This window comes from Silene latifolia, chromosome Y, assembly GCF_048544455.1.
Source record: "Silene latifolia isolate original U9 population chromosome Y, ASM4854445v1, whole genome shotgun sequence".
Lineage (NCBI taxonomy): Eukaryota > Viridiplantae > Streptophyta > Magnoliopsida > Caryophyllales > Caryophyllaceae > Silene > Silene latifolia.
In genome coordinates, this window is record NC_133538.1 from 232,393,900 (window position 1) to 232,407,774 (window position 13,875).

The window sequence follows — 13,875 nt, forward strand, 5'->3', positions numbered from 1 at the left end:
GGGTACCACTTTTGTAAGCTTGGAATGCATTAACTTGTTCGGTTGTTCCCCTACACTCACTTGGGTCATGTCCCAAAGTTCCACAATTCTCACATATCCCACTTGGGATTGATGAGGATGCCGTCATGGCATTGACATGATGCTTTGATGTTTTTGAGTTTTCCTCAAGTCTAGCCATAGCTTGTTCAAACTTCAAGTTGATTGTGTCAATGTGAGCACTAAGTTGAGCACCCAATTGAGTAACGGAGTCCACTTCATGCTTTCCTCCTCTAGTAGCCTTGCGAGGTCTACTATATTGTGAATTATGGACCGCCATTTCCTCAATCTTGTTCCATGTTTGATTGTCATCAACTTCGGTGAACATTCCATTTGATCCCATATTGAGAATGTTCCTAGAATCTTCATATAAACCATTCCAAAATTGTTGCACTAAAAACCATTCGCTAAGTCCATGGTGAGGACATGAGCGACAAATACCTTTGAACCGCTCCCAAGCTTCATACAAAGATTCTTCATCCCTTTGCTTAAAACCCGTAATTTGAGCTCTTAGCATGTTAGTCTTTTCCGGTGGGTAGAATTTTTTGTAGAAAGCTAGAGCTAACTTCTTCCAAGAATCTATTCCAAGGGTGGCCTTATCAAGGCCCTTCAACCATTGCTTTGCGGTGCCGATTAACGAAAAAGGAAATAAGACCCATCTTATTTGGTCTTGAGTCACGCCCGTTTGAGAGATAGCATCACAATAATCGCAAAAGGTTTCCATATTAGAATGAGGGTCCTCACTAGGCATTCCCCCGAATTGGCTCCTCTCAACTAGTTGGATGAAGGCGGACTTGGCAATAAAATTACCGGTGAGATGTTGCGGTGTAGGAGTACCATTTGGTAGATTCTCCTCGGTGGGTATAGAGTGTGACGAGAATTTAGGCATTGTAGGTGGATTTTGTGGGATATTGTGTAATGGGTTTTCTTCTCCTTCTATTGCGAAAGGATTGACAAACTCACTAGTGGGTTGAACAACTTCACCAACACCTCTCAAATTCCTCCTAACAAGTCTCCTATTATTCGTCAAGTTTCTTTCGATTTCACGGTCAACAGGTAACAAATCACCTTGTGACCTTCTAGACATGCAAAATATCAAACAACTCGAAAACAATTAGAACAAGCCTTGAGGAGTTTTACTTCCCCAAGGTGAAAAAGACACAACTAATAACAATAAAAGAAATCTTGAATCAATTAAACATCGTCCCCGGCAACGGCGCCATTTTTGATCGAGGCCATTTCGTGTTCACAATTAAGCATATGTGGTCGTTGGTCAATGGTCGATACAAAACACAATTTATACTCCACAAACAACTCTACAATTAGTAAAGAGGCAAGTAAAGGTCGGATCCCAAGGGATGGGTATTGAAATGAGAATTCTATTGTAACTAGTAGTGTCTAGGGGTGTCACAAATTGAGTTGGTGTAGAAGGTCACTAAACTAAAATAGCAATGAAAATAAACTAGCAAGATGAATAGAATAAGGGGTGTAAACAATTGATTAAAGGCACTAGGGTGTTATGGGTTCATAGGGAAATCATGGGATATGATCATACAAACATGTTCTCAAATTATAAGCAAGCAATTATTGTTGTGATGGATTGAGTTGCGATATATCTTACAATCCTAGGAAAGTTTGGGTCCCGGAGCCGAATCGATTAGATTGTACAACACCTACAAGTCGACTTAATCTTTCCTACTCAACACATGAATGGTCTAACAAGACTCGAGTTGGGTTATGTCTTACAAGTCAAGTTGAAAAGATAGAAGATGATAGTAAATGCAAGGATTCATAGGCTTAGCATTTCATCAAATATAACATGTGCATGTATTAAGATCAAAACAAGCAAGCAAAAAAGATATGAAAGCATATTGATTTAAGCATGAATCATTCCCCATGTTGGTTTCCCCTAATCACCCATTAAACCCTAGCTAAGAGACTACTCACTCATTATCATGTTGATCATGCTAGAAAGGTTGTCAATCATACTAACATAATGAAACATGATGAATAAATGAAAGTAATTAACAATAATTAAAAAGGGATTAAGAGATTATACCTACTAATGATTCCAATAATAAAGCAAGAATAATAGAAGTACTTGAATCCTAGATTGAGAGGTTGTCAATCTCCCAATAATAACCCAAATAATCTTCAATTACCCAAAATAAAGGAAGAACAAGAGAGAGATTAAAGAACTAAAACTTGGATTAAAACTTGATTAATACTTGATTACAATATTGAAGAGAGATTTGATTGATATTAACTACACTAATTATTGATAAGAAGAACATGCTCCTCTAATTAGCTTAATGGGGTATTTATAGTGAAAATTAGGGAGGATGCATTAGGGTTAACTAAGGGCTAAACTAGTAATTACACTTTTAAGTTGAGCAAGGAGGACCCGGTATTTTCCGAGAGAAGGGCTTCTCTTTTCGTAGCTTGAAGAATGAAATCCGTCTTTGTCTTTGAAATCCGTGCGGATTAGAGTCGGGACGGCCGGATTTGGGCTGGGCAATCCGAGCGGATTCAGGAGAGGGACGCTCGGATTGTTGAGGGAAATCCGAGCGGATTCCAAGGAGGGACGCCGGATTGTTGAGGCCGGACGGACGGATTATCTCGCAATCCGTTCGGATTGTTGGTCCGCGTCAATTCTTCTTCTTTTCTTCCCTTTTCTTCATAAATTCCTTGGGGATTTCCTTGGGGACGCAAGGATCCTTTCTCAACATTGCTCTTCTACTATAATATGTACAAAGACCTTCTAGTCTTGTCTCTTCTTGATGCTTGGTCATTGAATACAATCAATTTAGCCTCGTTTTGCCATGAAAATGCAAGATTCTTACTCCTTTCCTACCAAGGGATCAAAATCTCAAAAAATATGCAAAACAAAGAACTAAAGATAAGAAATGACCCAAATAGGCACTAAAAAGCATGGAAACAATGGTAATTCGGGGGCTAAATATGCGCCAATTATGGTCACATCACCACTCTTGATACAGATCGATTGTAAAATACGACCTTTGCGGATCCGAATCTGCAAATTGTTTTACATTGAGTGGGAGAAATTTTAAATGAATATGAGAATCGGTTATCGCACATACACTTGTACGGACAAGTGGGAGTTTGTTGGAGCCGTGTCCTCCAGTTAGTGCGGATAACGTTATTGCACATACACTTGTACGGACAAGTGGGAGCTTGTTGGGGCTGGTGTCCTCTACAGTTAGTGCAATAATATTTAAATCTCTAAAAGGATCAAAGGGTATACTTTTGTATTATTATCAGTTGGTCCACGTTTATCAATAACGGTTGGCTTGCTAGATAAGTTTGACGTTATTGTCATACTGATGGCGGTGATCAACTGGTCCCTAAAAGTCACACCTATAGGATACGTTTGAGAGATGTGACGGTATGAAAATACAGTCACGTTGATGCCTAAGTTGACTAAGCAGTTAGTCGGAGTTATTGACTAATAATTAGTCAAACGCGATGTTGAGATAATTATTTAATACGGATTAAATAATAATGGCTAAGACGAATTAAGCGGTTAATTCGTAAATTGAATATAAACGATTATATTTAATTGATGTATATTGAATTAATTATACTTTTTTCTCTTTGTCGGACATGTATTAATATATCGACTGAGTCATGTTACTAGTTGATATTTTAATAACCGATAACCGATGACGATTTATAATAAAATCCCGTCATATACATTTAGCGAAAATCGAGTCGGACCATGAGTTAAAAATAAGGAGAAAGTGAAAGCCCACTCTCTCCCATTTGAAACCCACGGCCGAAACAAGAAAAGGGGAGCTTCTCTCCTTTTGTGACCTAATCATCTCATTTTGCAAAGAAATTAGGGTTTCGGGGCAATTTTCTCTGAAATCCTAGATCTCACATCGTAAAAACCTCACAACAACTCTCTCAATATTGCAAGTCAATTAGAGAGTATTTCTAGCACAAGGGGCATAGTCTCAGACGGTCTTGGGTGCAACGATTAGGAGGAAATCTACTTTGATTTTTGTTCTTAGGCCGCATTTCAAAGGACCCGAGGTTGATTCTTGTTCTTTATCGTTTCTCTATTGTTTTTCGTTTATGACCATAAATCGCATGTTAAATTTACGTTATAGTCCTAAATTTTAAGGATTTTATACGGATATTACCCCACAGGCATTTCCATTATGGCCTTTATTTTTGTTGGGTCAACCTCGATGCCACGGTGGCTAACGATGTGACCCAACAGTTTGCCGGATGTGACTCCGAATGCGCACTTTTGGGGATTGAACCTCATGTTATACTTGCGCAATCGTTCAACGAATTTGCGTAGTGTACCAAGGTGGCCATCACGCTCCTTTGACTTGACAATCATGTCGTCGACATAAACCTCGACTTCCTTATGCATCATATCATGTAACAACGTTGTCGCGGTCCTCTGGTATGTGTCCCCTGCGTTTATCAACCCAAAAGGCATTACTGTGTAGCAGTAGGTTCCCCATTGCGTTCTGAACGCAGTCTTATGCATGTCTTCTTTCGCCATCTTGATCTGATTATAACCGGCGTATCCGTCCATAAAGGATAATAACGTGTGATTTGCCGTGTTGTCAACTAGGATGTCGATGTGAGGTAATGGGAAATCGTCCTTCGGACTTGCCTTGTTTAGATCCTGGAAGTCGACACAAACCCGAACTTTACCATCTTTCTTTGGCACTAGTACGACGTTAGCCACCCAGTCTGAGTATTCTGACACCTTGATGAACCCAGCTTTGAGTTGCTTGTCGATTTCTTCTTTGACTTTCAAAGACCAATCTGTGTGCATTTTGCGGAGCTTCTGCTTGACTGGCTTATATCCCGGCTTGATTGGGATCCTGTGCTCCGCAATTTCTCTATCAATGCCTGGCATGTCTTTGTAGGACCACGCAAAAACATCTTTGAACTCATGTAACAACCCAATGAACCGTTGTCTCTCGGTGGGACTTAAAGTAGTTCCTATTTTAAGCTCCTGTGGTTCTAAGGTTGTACCTATATTGATGGTTTCGGTATCTTCGATGATCGAAGTTTTCTGTTCGTACTCTTCCAACCCTTTTATCAACTGTAGAGGTGGTTCCATTTCTTCTTCTTCTTCTTCGACCAACTGTTCATCTTCGACCTCAGTCTCAATGTCATTATTAAAACAATCATTTTCAAAGTTCGAATTGCAATGTAAGTGAGACAAGTCGTAAGCAAACTGGTTCATATTATTATTGATTTGAAATTGCGCGAAATGCGCTAACATTTGAGCCAACTGGTCGGAGCTCAGTGGTGAGATAGGGGTATTCGGGACAGGCCCCGGAATACCACCATTAGGAAAGGGTGCAGAGGAAGGGAAAGCTAGGGGAGGGGTATTTTCAACACCTGACTCCTTAGACTCAATCTTAGGACCTAACTCAGACTCAGACTCAGAATCGGAAACATCATCAGGCTTGAACATCTGTCCTTCTCCCGTTGTCAACTTGAAAAGGAGTCCCTTGTTATAAGTCCACTTGATTGTTTTCCGCCATCCCGTGTTGGTCTTAAGAGGATCTACATCGGCGATGAGGGTAGATGGGTCGAACCGCTCGCTTCTCAGGATCATGCTTACCAAATCTTCGTTTGGTATTGGTGATTTCTTATCTTCACCGAAAAGAAGACCCATGGCTCTCTCGTCACTTATTGGATCCGGTTTAGTCCCTACTGGCATCACGGTCAGAATATCTTCAGGGATGTAGTAGCAGTTTTGGAATACTTCGATTCTTGGGACCATAAGGTTTTTCTTTGGGTCAAAGATAGGTTCGTGGAAGTCCATGCAGGAAAGTGCTTCCCCAGCCCTCACGAAGTGACCGTTTAGAGTTAGGTGATACGGTCCCATTTTAATATCTCGATCTTCGATCGTTCTTCCCCTCTTTTCCAGCAGATCTTTCCTAGTGGGCTCATATCCAAGCCCGAAAGTTACTCCTTTGGCTACTGGCGGCTTCAACTCGAATGTACCCTCCTTTCTAGGATATAAAGAGAAACCGAAGTACTTCCCAGTCTTGAGAATCACCTCGCAGGCATGACTTCCCGTGTATAGATCTATATTCTCTGCTTCGGAGTTCAGCTCGATCATGTTGACAATCTCGAAACCACATGCGTCATTGGCAGCGTCGACCCTTACTTCAGAAGTAATGTCTCCTCCTTCCACAGTAATTGGCGTGGCGTCAATAGTGATGGTTTTACCGTTGAGTGGGACCTTGATCTTTCGATGCAGCGTTGATGTTACGGCCCTTGTAGCGTGAATCCAAGGCCTTCCCAACAATAGGTTGAAGGATGATCAAATGTCAATTACTTGGCAACTTATTTTCTTTTCCACTTGCCCCGTCTGTACTACTAGATCGACAAGTCCACTCACTCGACGCACAGTGCCATCGAATGCCCGAACTGTTTGTGTGGTGGGAATGAAGTCATTCTTCTCCAGGCCCAGAATATGCGCTGTTTTCAAAGGGAGTACGTTGACAGCCGATCCATCGTCAACCAAAGTCATAGGGATATGCTTGTTGAGACACACGGTAGCAATATAGAGGGCCAGGTTATGTCGAGGCCCGAACGGTGGTAGGTCTTCGTCGGAAAATATCACGGCGTTGGTAATCTGTCGCCGATTCTGGGCGATGTGGGTGACCATGTCAGCAGGAGTAGTATTTGATGCCACGGTAATGTTCATCAATGCTTGCAACAAAGCCTGACGATGTTCGAAAGAGCTCAAGATAAGTTGCCAGATAGACACGTCGGCCTTTGTCTTTTGGAGTTGCTTGATGAGGGAAGCCTCGGAGGTCGACCCTTCACCAAGAACTTCGACCACTACCGGCTCTTTGGGAGGTGTCTTGCTCGGGATATCCTTAGCTTTCTCCACACGGTACGGGCGCCCTGATCTAGTCAGATGGTTTGACTCTTGGGCATGTTGTCTCACTTTTAAGATTTCTTCTTGGGTGTGAGGAATTGTCGCACCTTTGACGAGGTAAACATCATCTTCGTCATCAGCCCAAACGCCATTGATTTCATTGCCGCTTCGGAGTATGTAAGGAGTGCAATTAACAACAAAATCCCCGAATGTAATCTCATTTCTCGAGCTTGGTAGGAACTTGGAGCAATCCACGAATATTCTTCCGATGAAAACCCCTTTTAGACGACATGGGCGAATAAAATGAGAGTAATCAACACTATCTTCGGTAGAGACAAAGTTAGTGTGGTCCCCAAAGGGATTGGTGACGTTATTGGGTTTTATGGCCGGGATTGGGAGTGTTCCGTTCTCAATCATGTCTTGAATTTCGTGCTTTAGTCTAAAGCACCTTTCAGTATCGTGTCCCTTCCCTTGATGAAGGCACAGTAGGCATTCGGTTTGTACCATTTGCCTTGTTGTTCAGCAGGTGGATCCGGATTTGGACCAATGGGCTTCAGCTTTCCCTGGGCCATGAGCCTTTGAAGAGCGTATGCGTAAGTGCACCCGATATCGGTGAATACCCTCGGAGCTTGGTGCGGAGGCCTTTTTGACTGTCCATCTAAGAGATTGACAGTTTCAACAAAGTGGGCCATTGCTGGTGCTTTTGCTTTAGATGACGAGGCCCTTTGGTATCCTTTTGGCTTCTCAGCTTCTGCCATTCGGACGTCATCCTCTACCTTTATCCCGATTCTTATCAATTCTTTGAAAGAACCAAAATTCTGGTATTTCAGAGCATTACGGTAAACAGGTCGTAAATTCTTTACGAACTTATCTACCATTTCAACTTCATCAGGCTTCTTGCCTAGTTTCACGCTTTCAGCGCGCCATCTTGCGAGGAATTCAGTAAAGCCCTCTTTTTCCTTCTGTGTCATTACCTCCAAAGTCCTTATGTTGGTTTGAATCTCGACATTGTCAGCATAGTGCTTACAGAACTCCACCGTAATATCTTCGAAAGTGGGGAAGTTCTTAAGGTCAAGATTATAGAACCACGCCTTCGGGTGTTCATCCAGAGATTGGGCAAAAAATTCAGAGAGCATGTCAGCAGGTACTCCCTTTAGTGCTAAGTACCCTTTATAGGCCTTAACATGGTGGACTGGATCTTTGGTGCCCTTGAACTTTGGGATGTCAGTGAGTACCATGTTCGTGGGAAACTTATCCTGAACTAGGGCTTAGGCCCTAGCATTTTCATATTAGATGTTCTTTCCCTGGGAGAGCTTCAGACGGTCTTCAATGAACTTGAACCGTTTCTCCAGATCAGTCAGAGGTGGGGTAGATGAAGAGGAATCTTCACCCAGCTTAGATTCGATCGCATCCATTCTAGTCATCATGAAGTTCACGGCCTCAGTGAGCTTGTTAACAGCATCTTCCATTGCTTGACGTCGGGTTTTTGGCGGCCTTTCTACAAGAAAACCCCGAACTGAGTCAATATTCGAATGTAAGAGCCCCTGCACATTTAAGGACACGACACCAACTTGACTCAAGCAAAGACTCGACTTGAGACTAACTAACCAAAGGTTCGACTCACGGTTGGATTTAGACCTTGATTCATTTTAGACTCGACAAGAGGACATGACTCAAGTTGCCACAGCACGATTCTAAACTTGACTCGGTGTGACTAAACCCGTGATTAGACCAACATAGTCCTTAGGTTCAAGTGAAACGCCCTAAATGGCCTAGCTTGGACGTTTCTGTGGACTATCCTAGACCAATTGGTCGACCCACATGACTCAAAGCCCAAGAGATGAGCTTGGGCGACCCAACAAGGTCGTGTTCTAGACTCTAAGGACGAAACACGCCAGGCCTAACACGGCCAGGACCCGGACACGACTCGACGCATTTCATGCTTGGTTGAGGTTCGAGAAACATTTTGGATTGAATTTGAAAAAACGAATAATTGATATGAAAATGAGATTAGAAATGGGCAGCATGCCGGCTATAAAAGCTTATTTTGGGCCGAAAAATCTAGTCTTATTTGGGCAGCATTCCGCGTTTTTTAAAACTATGCTATTTTGAAAGTAAGTTGTTCAAAAGTTCGGTTTTGAAATCGATATGGAAAATTTTGAAAAGACTCGGGAAATTCATTTCGCACATTGTCATTCACATGTTATAAGGATGTATGCTCCTAGACATCTCTAAGTCTCGGCAAGTCTTCTATAAGAAGGTCTATGCCCTCCATCCTTTTTGGGTCTTATAGAGCAAGGGCCTTTAGGTAGAGTACCTAGAAGAGCATCCCCACCATCAAGAACCACGACGAGGAGGAGCGGAAGCAAGCAATGTGCAAGTTCCTGGCATAGTGGGACGTCGCCCCCCACGCATCACAAAGAAACACTGGGACGGCCCGGTAAAGTCCTTAAGGGTTTATCCATGAATCGTAGCACTATGAGTAATGTTTTACTTTCCAATACTTTCTTTTCAAGTTTCACCTCGGAGGAAAAGACCCTAGATTCAAAGTGTAACTAGTCCTCTTTTCCCCAGCAGAGTCGCCAAACTGTGGACAAGGCCCTCGGGAATTGCGTCCTCGGGATCCACACTAGGCATAATCGACTCGAGGTTCTTTCGAATCGAATTAAGACAAATTAGAGTCGCCACCAAGTTTTTTGGGAACTTGGAACCGTTCAAGTCAACTTTACACCTTTCGTCGAAAAGCATAAAGCCAAACGACTACGAGTGATTAAAGATAAAGACTTGTACCCTATATCACTCGATTTGAATGACTCTCGTAATCCAATGGTATTTAGACGGATCCACAAACCATAGATCTTGAGTAAGGGGTGAGGGTACGTGTTAGAAAGGCCATAAGGACACCTAACCCCGCCCGTCGATAACGGCCTCTACTAAGTCAAGTGTCGGATTTCAAACAAGGTCATAGCTACTACGATATATGATATGCAAACATCGTTTTTAAAACCCTAACATGTGAAGTTTCTATGTCGATTTAGATGCAACTAAACTAACTTTGTCAAAGTTGTAATTTAGCATGTGGGTTAATTGATCTAACAACATATAAACGAAACAAACAAGGCTTGATGGGAATGGGGGAGCCGTTGGGATCTACCCTATTACAACCCAGGCATTTCATGCCGACACAACGAGAAATTAAAGATACAACTCGATCTAAAATACAACGCTATACACAAAACCACACACGACACACTACACGGCCAACTCGGCCTAGGGAAACGTGCACAAGGGGGTGGCCCACGGCTTACATGACTCACGGCCTTGGGTCACTCCTCGTAATGCGTGCTTTCACTTAATCTTATCGAATTAGACATGGGGCTACGCACCAAAGCATGCATTAGCATAAATCGGGCCATGTTGCTTTAAACAAAATGCGATTTACTACGCTCTTACATGCATTGGGGCACAACCATCTAACCAAACAAGACTAAGGTTTTTAAAGAATTTTTGACGCGATAAAAGTAAAACAAAACTTGAAAATTACAACTCGATGAACAAACTATAAATTACAAGCTACGAAACGACAAAGAACAAATGATATAAAACAAACGAAACAAGAAAAGGCACGGCCACCCTCACGGCCTAAAGCCACGTCCACCCTAGTTCCTAGGTTAGATTCATTAGTTAGATCAAATAATTGCGAAACGAGTTCGAAAACGGGCTAGAAAACAAGTTAGAAACGACGTTGATCGATTGAGAAGATGTCACGCGAATGTGTATTCTACACGGCCTAAAGGGGTCGAATTAGGTCACGAAGTTACGATATTAACGCTACTCATCGAGTGTTAATAGGAAGGTGCTAATCACGCACTCCTATGCTAGCGAGAAATCAAGTGAAAAGAGAGATGCATTCAATTAGGTTATAGAATTGTTAGCCGATTTTAATGCTTGTGTCGAAGTCACCTAACATGTCTAATTAGGTTATTAAATTGATCTAATGTCGTCTAAATGAGTCATATGTTAACAATCAGAGGTCGAACTAACATGCGAAGGGTCCTAGGGTAGGTCGAATTGGTCGAAACAAACGAGGGATCAAAAGCGAGGAACGAAGTTAGAAATCGTTTTATTAATGCCCTACCTTGAACACGAGGATATGTAAATGAGACGGGGTGTACGACCGACCGATGTGGCGGATTTATTTCCCATCTCAAGTCAACGCAGGTATTCGTGGTGGTACTTTAACTCATACTCGGACTAAACTAGTTTCATAGTTAACGATATCAAACGACAAACAAAACGATAAACAACGTAAAACGAACAATTAAAAAAACAAACATAAAAGAACGAAATAAAAAGGAGAAGAGGAGGATTTGATGCACCCTTAACCTACATGTATCGTTGACACCGTATTGGGTCTTAATCGATGGTAGATTTTATCTCGAGAGGCCGTCGTCGACGAAGGAACAAAGCAAACAACACGTTTTTTGTAAATCTGGACAGCAACTTTCAAACTGCAATTTCTCACTCGTTTCACGGTGAAAATTAGATTTAAAAGATGTTTTGAAAACTAGAAAGAGAGTAGAACAAAGATCTTAAAACAATCCCAGCTCGTTTTGAATTATTGGGCACGAAAAACGAGCACAAACAGAACTGGACAGACAGGAAAAGCCGCGAAAACAGAGTGTATGTCACTCTGTTTTTCGAGGGGATTCGTGTACTCTCAAGGGCAATTTGGCTCGTGAATATTTGTCTAAGATGTATATGGATGTTGTGTGGTTAATTACGAACAAGAAACTCGAATTTTAATGGAGGTTTGAGGGTTGAACGAAGGGTTCGAAAGAGGACACACAAACTGATTCTCAGTTTTGTATGTCGGTTTTGTCGAGGGTTTTTGAGAGGCAATTAGGGTTTGTTTCTGGAGTTTAAAGCTTGTAAGTGACGGTATTATGTATGGAGAACTTAGAGGAATGAATGTATGGTGAAGGGGGGGTATTTATAGGGAGTTTCGAAGGGTAGAAGTAGGGCAACAAGCAATCGGGCCTGTTTCGCATAGCTGCTGCCCATCATCTATTCGTGGGGTTTTTAGGGTTTTTATGGGGGGTTTTCTTGGTTTTTAAGCTATGGTAATATGGGTAGGATACTAGGGTATGGTGTAGGGTTAATGGGCACGGGTTTATGTGGTGTTTGGAGCGGGTTTTGGGCTCGGGATTGAGCACGCAAAACAGGGGGGGCTGCTTGTGTTGCGGGCTGTTTGGGGAGTATTTGGGTGGACTTGTGGAAGTGTTTCAAGGTGGTCTAGGTGCTGGGTTGTTTTGGGTAATGTGGAGCACGGGTTGGTGGTGATTGGTTGCGGGTTTGGACCAAGTTTGAGTCGGTTTAGAAGGGCTTTCGATGGGCTATACAAACACGGGTAAAGGAAGGAATTGGGCTGTGTTGGGGGGATGTTTGGGACGAGATTTGGGATGTGGATAAGGGGGTTCGAACTGGGGTTGGATGGGTAGAGGCCTAGGTTGGTTAGTGTACTCGAGATTCGTGCCAACTCGTAAAGAAAACGAGCTCAAAAACCGAGCTATAATCGAGCTCCAAAACGCGTGGTTAAAACGAGTTTTCGATTTTCAAATTCGATTTTTCAAATAGATTAACACATTAAAATGAATGATTTTTCAAATCAAAAAAAGTATATTTTATTTTCAATAAAATAAATTTAAGAAAATAAAATCAAATTAAAACAATTAAATGAATTCACTTAAAAAAGCTTTAATTTAAATATCATTTAAATTAATAAAATACTCCGTCGACAACGCTCATTCCACATCGTAAAACGAACCCAAATAATGACAATGACAACTAATAAATAAATGTGTCCTATCATCATCGGGTGTTTGTCGCGTTCTCTATAAATTCCAATATCGACGGATACAGGTATCTACAGAGCCCCCACTTTGACTGAGGCTTGGACAAGGCGAAAGTCAATGTATACCCCAGGTCCCTCTCGGCCTGAGGATTCTGCGGGTCATTTATAGTTCATTAGACTTGCGTATATAAGCTCGCCAACCATAAGAAGTGTTCATACCTGAAACTTCACTTGGGATTGACTCTTGCTTCTGTTGTATCAAATTATCGTTGCTGGTCGTCGACCTATAAAGTTGCATATATGATGGATTGAGCCTTATCCTTAGGCGCCTACGTATCCGTTTCTGACGGAATCAAACCCGCGTCATAGTTCGGCAACTGCTGACACATGCCCAAAGTTTATCATCTGCTGGCATTTGTCCAAAATTCGTCATCTGTTGACACTTGCCCAAAGTTTATCATCTGCTGGCGCTTGTCCGAATGGGACGGGACTTTCCGAGGAGGTTGCCGCCGTTTTTATCATTTGCTTTCAGCTACGGAATTCTTCCATTTCATACTCTTGTATCGAATTGAATTCTTGGTGGATGTCATCCTTTACATCTTGATAATGGTCTCGAAGCCAACGGCCTTGAGCCCCGATTTGAATGGCTCTAAAGTCGAAGACTTTAGAGCCCCCAGTTGAAGTATATCCTGCTATATTTGAAACACAAAAAAAAGGTACAAGCAATAATCATCACATAAGCACATTTGGATCATCGATCCTAAAATTAGATCATTTGAAAGATTGGGTCATCGACCCGAAAATTGAATTTGAAAATTTTGAATAATTGGGCCATCGACCCGAAGTTTAAATTTGACATCACTTGGTATGTTGGGTCATCGACCCGAAATCTGAAGTTGAAGTGTTGGAATGCTGGGTCGTCGACCTGAAATTGAATTTGAAAGACTGGGTCATCGACCCGAAACCTGAACATGTTGAAAATTTTGAATAATTGGGCCATCGACCCAAATTTTGAATTTGACATAACTTTGATGTTGGGCCATCGACCCGAAATTTGAATTTGAAACGAATCATTTGGATGTTGGGTCGTCCA

General features: G+C 42.0%; 1 non-coding gene across 1 annotated transcript; it reads left to right on the top strand.

Annotated features, from left to right (window-relative positions):
- Positions 1 to 446: 446 nt before the first annotated feature.
- Positions 447 to 553, top strand: LOC141636980 (small nucleolar RNA R71). The gene has a single exon (XR_012541545.1). It is a non-coding gene; the product is annotated as a small nucleolar RNA R71 (small nucleolar RNA).
- The last annotated feature ends 13,322 nt before the right edge of the window (positions 554 to 13,875 follow it).